Raw genomic sequence first — 5911 nt, forward strand, 5'->3', positions numbered from 1 at the left:
AAAGATGGTCACAAAGATATGAAATGATGATCATGCAATAATGAACAATTAATGATGATAAATGCACAAAGGTATGCAAACAAACATGTACAGATGAACCAAGCAATCAATCAAACAAAGTCATTTAGCACACACTATATCCAAGCAATTAGGCTCAAGCAAGGGTTAGAATTTAAAGTCAACTGGAATGGGGTAAGTGGTGCTCTTAACCTTAACATTGAGAGTTAAGGTGAAGCAGATGAAAGGATATGAGGGGTGTGCCTCATTGCTCTTATCCCTGGTCAGGGAGAGCATTGAATATCAGAAGGTGTGGGAGTTCAGAAAGTTGGAACTCTCTCCACAAGTTAATGACTCTATAGATCTTGGGTTAAGATCCACAATGCTACAACATGTAATGTGAGCAAAGGGAAGACACACAGAATAGTAGGAGATGGACTACACATCTCTTCTATCTACCAATTGCCTTATCAAAAGGACTTTTCCTGCTCGGGGACAAAGATAAACAATCACAAACATTGCCTCTTAAGGAGGACTTCAGACAGGTGCCTGGCCAAGTAACAAGCCAGGTCTTCCAGACTACATGAAGAAGAGATGTTATACCTCAATGCTTAAGCTATCAAGCAAAGCAAAAGCAAGTTCACAATGAACTATAGCAACTAAGGTACCTGAAATCAATCCAATTCAATCAGTACTCAAGTCACAAAAGTCAAACAGATAAACCAACAGTCAACAGACAATGTACAATCAAACAATCAAGGCTACATTGTGCAAAGCACAAGCTCAACTCAAATGAGCCAAATTATCCTAGAAAACAAGTCAATGTTAGTTCATAACAATCAAGCAAACCAACTCAAGCTATGCAAATTGATCTCCTTAAAGCCATATGCTTCTTAACTTGAAAACAAACTCAAACATGAGAAGCAAACCCTTAGGCCAAGGCCTAGGGTCAAAGAAAGAGAAATGGACCAAAACAGAACATGAAAATTTACAAGAGTCAAGATTAATCAAATAAGAACATCATCCAATTGGTCCCATATCAAAACTATGCACCAAATCCATTTCACAAACAAATCATGTCAAAGTGTGCAAGTGGGAATCACATTGGAGCAAACAGAATGAACACAAGCATATCAATACCACAATGGCTCAATAAATTCCAAGAAAAATCATGCCTAAACAGAACACATTGAATGAGCAATACACCAAAAATCATGGCAATTGAACAAGTATAAGCATGGAAATTAAAATCATCAAGTCATGGTAAGCATAAACAAGCTCAAACAAGACCACAAATGATGCATCAAATGAAGGCAATCCTAAAACATAAATGACATAAGATAAATGACTCAAACCAAAGCCAAGATGAACTTCAATGTGTCTAGAAAACATGTATAAAATTTCAGGCTCATATGATAAGGCATAAGAATTTCACAAATCATGGAAGTTCAACACTCAACAAAAGTTCAAACATGACAAGCCAGAAGAGAAAATCTCAAACAAATTGGAAATGGATCCAAAAATTCTACAAAAAATCATGCTCAAACTTAACATCCAGGAGTAGCATCATGCAAAAATTCAGATGATTTGGCAATTATTTGGCAAGGTAAATAAAATCAGCAGATTGGACAAGAAATGGTGTGACACACATTGTCACACCTATATTGATCACATTATAACACACGAACCAAAAGTGCAAAAATAGCAAACTCAAAGCAAAAATACTCATCAAGGTGTCCAGTTTATGCATGTCAATTTTCAGCTCCATTGGATTAACCATCATCATTTCACAATCAAAATAGTAAGCAAGGTGCAAGAAGTGACATACATGAACAAACCCTAGGCTAAAAACAAATTCAACCGAGCACAAGTTCTGTAAAAATAACCAAAAAATAGTAGACATGATAAGGAATAAGGTGAAAAAAATCTCACATCAATTGGATCATTATTTTTTGAGTTATGAATTTTTGAATGAGGAGAAAAAATAAAAAATAAACATGAAACAAGTAGCATGTACATGTAAGGCATGAATGGAAAAAATGCAATAGCCAAAATGGAAAAGGCTCTGGTCCGGATTCGAACCGAGTGGACATTCAAATATCCAAGGCGCGCCAAGACCAAAACGAGGTCGTTTCAGCCAAACCCTGGGCGCATGCACGCATCCAAAATCCGCAGGAAAAACTTATGGATCCGCAGGTAAGTCCGTGGCAAAGGCGATGAAGGTTGCGGTAAAATCCGCAGGAAACTTTCCAGAATTCAAGAACACATGAAGATCTTCATGATCTTCATCAATGATTTTTCCAGAAAAAATTAAAAGGTTCCAGAAACACAAATCGTGCACATCATCACGTAGATCTAACATTAGGCAATAAGAATCAACAACTAACACATCCAAAAACACTACATCAAGCATGAATCGAGCAAATCAACTTTTGAACATAAAACTTTAAATCCACGAAACTCTCTTAATATAGCATGGAATCAAATGATTTTTGGCTCAGAATCACCACACAAGCAAGCTCTACAAATATCACATGATGAATTTAAGAAAAGAGAGAATTGAATTCACACCTCTTGTAGAGCAGCTTTCGATTTCAAGTGTTCCAGGTCCTGGCTATGCTCCAATCGTGTCCTAGCAACCTTGTATGAGTGAATGGAAGGATCTTTGATGCTTAATTGGCTTTGAATCCACGAATTTGAGCTTTCACCATTGATGAACTCTTGCTTGAAACAACTTCAATATGCACAGATTCACCTGGATCTAGCTTGAATTCTACTCAGTGATGATGCTTGATGATGAACAGAGCAAGAACAATGCAAGTTGCTTCAAAAATTGAGAGAAAATTTGAGAGAAAAAATTTTAGATCTGAATTTGTGAATTGTGGTTATGATTTTCTGTTATGATTATGCTATATATACTCCTAATTAACCAGACTTAATCATGATTAATCAATTGGTAATGAAAAATTAGTGAAAACCAAATGTTTGGACAAATTGACAAAACCACCCTTATGCATGTGCATGGCAATGAACAGTGCACGAATTTCACCTTGAATGAGTTTCAAAAATTGTTTGGAGGCAAATGAGATTGGTTGGAAGTGAATAAAATGCATAATTTTCAAATTCACCTTTTCCCTCCAAAAATTCAAATTAATTCAAGTAAAAAATGAAATATTTTTGTAATGAGAATTAGTGAAATATGATGCATGATTATGATAGTAGAGATCAAGAGAAAAATGCTCCAAAAAGAACCACATGAATTGGCCTTTTGATGCAAAAGTTATGCTAGCTTGAAGTTCAAAAATCCTTGACAATGATTTGATCATAACTTGCCAACCACAAATGAGAAATGGATGTTCTTGGACTTTTTGGAAAGGTGAGAGAAAGATCTTCAACTTTCATGTTGGATAAAATTCCATTTGAAGCTTTCTTGATGATGTAAATTTGAGGAGAAGACCTTTCCATTTTTGGCAGTTTGAAATTACAGGTCACTTACTATTTTTGGAAACTTTTTGTCTGACCTCAAATTCTTCAATGATGATGTTTGACATGTTATATGAGACTTGTATGGACATGAATAAGATCTCTCAAACCATCTCCCACCTTCAAATCCCTGATTAAATGCACAGTTGACTTGTGTTGACCATTCTAGGGTTTCAGCTGACCTAGGTGTGATCAGATGAAATCCAAGCCTCTACCACTTGAGATCTTGATTCAAAATGATGTCACAACTCATATGAACTCTTGATGAATGATCATGGTGCCCAAATTCTTCAGAATGGCCACCATCTATGGCTCAATGCTTGCCTTTGACTGGTTTGACCTAATGTTGCTTCATCTGCAAGTAACAAGGTTAGATGACAATATTTTTGTACTTTTGGGTTAGTAAACCAATGAAAAGTAATGATATACAAATGCAAAACATGCTTGGTGATCAAGAACCACTCTCAAAAGACAACCCACCCACAGGGAAGGAGGCAAGGTGTACAATGATCCTTGAGGCAATGATGTGATATGATATGATGCCATGAGGGATCTTAGGGACAAAATTGGGGTCTTACAGATGCCCCTATTTAAGGTCATTCTAACCGGAGAAGTGAAGTTTAGAAATCTTCATTTCGACGCGGTAGAATGGGCTTAAATAACAGTAATGAGACAAATTTTGGTCCCTAAGAGACCTCATGATGCAGATGTATGCATGCAAAAGACACAAACTCTGTGGGGATATGGTTCACACAGAAGAAAATACAATCCATCGGAGTAATACACTCACCAGGAACAGAGACTCAAACAGGACTCTTGTGGGGATAATAAAAGAAAAGAATGCGTGAGCAGGACACGACTCTGAGTTGGGGAAAAACAAAACTGACACAGCGTGAACAAGACACGACTGGCATAGAGACCTCACTGGGGAGTGAAGGACTCAACTGGGGAAAAGAAGATTTCCAAAGGAAAACACATCCATTGGAAAGACACAAGCTGACTCAAATTATCCACAAAGGATACCTCGGATAAAAATCCGGACTCGGACCAGGAAACGATTCACAAAGAACCTCCCTGCCGGGAAAAATGCATATATTGGGGAAAACGCCAATATAGCAAGGGTAAAAATCACCACAAGAAAACTCCACTAGAGAAGGTCTAACAAGGAGATTCTCACGGGGAAAAGCAACAAGGAAATGAGGTGTTACCGGCAGAACGGTAACAAACTCAGGAAGAATGAATATCTAAGACCGGTATAAGGGTGAGAGATATCAATCAACCAAACATCTGAGAAAGACCTAAAAAAAGTACATCAACTCAGGAAAATCTGACTCCACAGGGGACCAAGGTCATAATAGGGAGCAGAAAGGAGGGAACACCAGGGATACCGAGGTATATAATAGGCGACCGACCGAAGCGTGAGTTGGTTTTTACTACCAAAACACTCATCATCCGAAAGGAGGGCTTGAAAAAGCAAATCGACTTACAGGATGGACATTCGAATCCACAAAGGGAAAACGAATCTTACTCAACTGGGGACACAAACCCAAAGAGTGCATGAGATACAATATCCATTACCGTCAGAACGTGGATAGAATACTCGCATGAGATGTATTATCTATTACCGTCAGAACGTAGATAATATACTCGCATGGTAAGAAACACCAAGGATACCGGTTACTGGGTATATAATAGGTGATCTACCGAAAACGTGAATTGGTTTTTACTGCCAAAACACTCATCATCCGAAACACAAACTGGTTAAAGGATGGAATATTCGATTCTACAAAGAATACGAATCTTACTCAACTGGGGACACAAACCCAAAGAGTGCATGAGATACAATATCCATTACCGTCAGAACGTGGATAATATACTCGAAAAGGAAGAGACACCAGAGGTACCGGTTAGGGCATATAATAGGTGACTAACCAAAAAGAGAGACAATCGATACCAAGCATACGGGTAAACGAAAGACAACTCAGAGAGGATAAATTGCAAGCATCCGGCAATTATCCGAAACAACAAATATTCGATTCCGCAAAAAGGGAAATAACGAATCTTACTCGACTAGGGAAACACAAAAGGCTTCGACTGAAGAGTGCATGAGATATATTATCCATTACCGTCATAACGTGGATAACATACTCGCATGGAAGATTATCCGCAACCGGTTACTGGGTTAACAAAGGATAAATCGACCGAAAAGAAAGGCATCGGGATACCAAAACTAGGTATATAATGATGACCAATCAAAGGAGCAACCATCATTACCAAGCAAACGGGTAAATGAAAGAAGACTCACTGGGGATGAATTGCAAGCATCCGGCAATTACCCACAAGATCTAGCTGGGGAGCCATTGATAAACAATCAATGATCCGGGGAACAAATCACTAGCAAACGGTGAAAGGACCCACTGGAAACTTCAAA

The sequence above is a fragment of the Lathyrus oleraceus genome, chromosome 3, assembly GCF_024323335.1.
Source record: "Lathyrus oleraceus cultivar Zhongwan6 chromosome 3, CAAS_Psat_ZW6_1.0, whole genome shotgun sequence".
In the NCBI taxonomy this organism is placed as follows: Eukaryota; Viridiplantae; Streptophyta; class Magnoliopsida; order Fabales; family Fabaceae; genus Lathyrus; species Lathyrus oleraceus.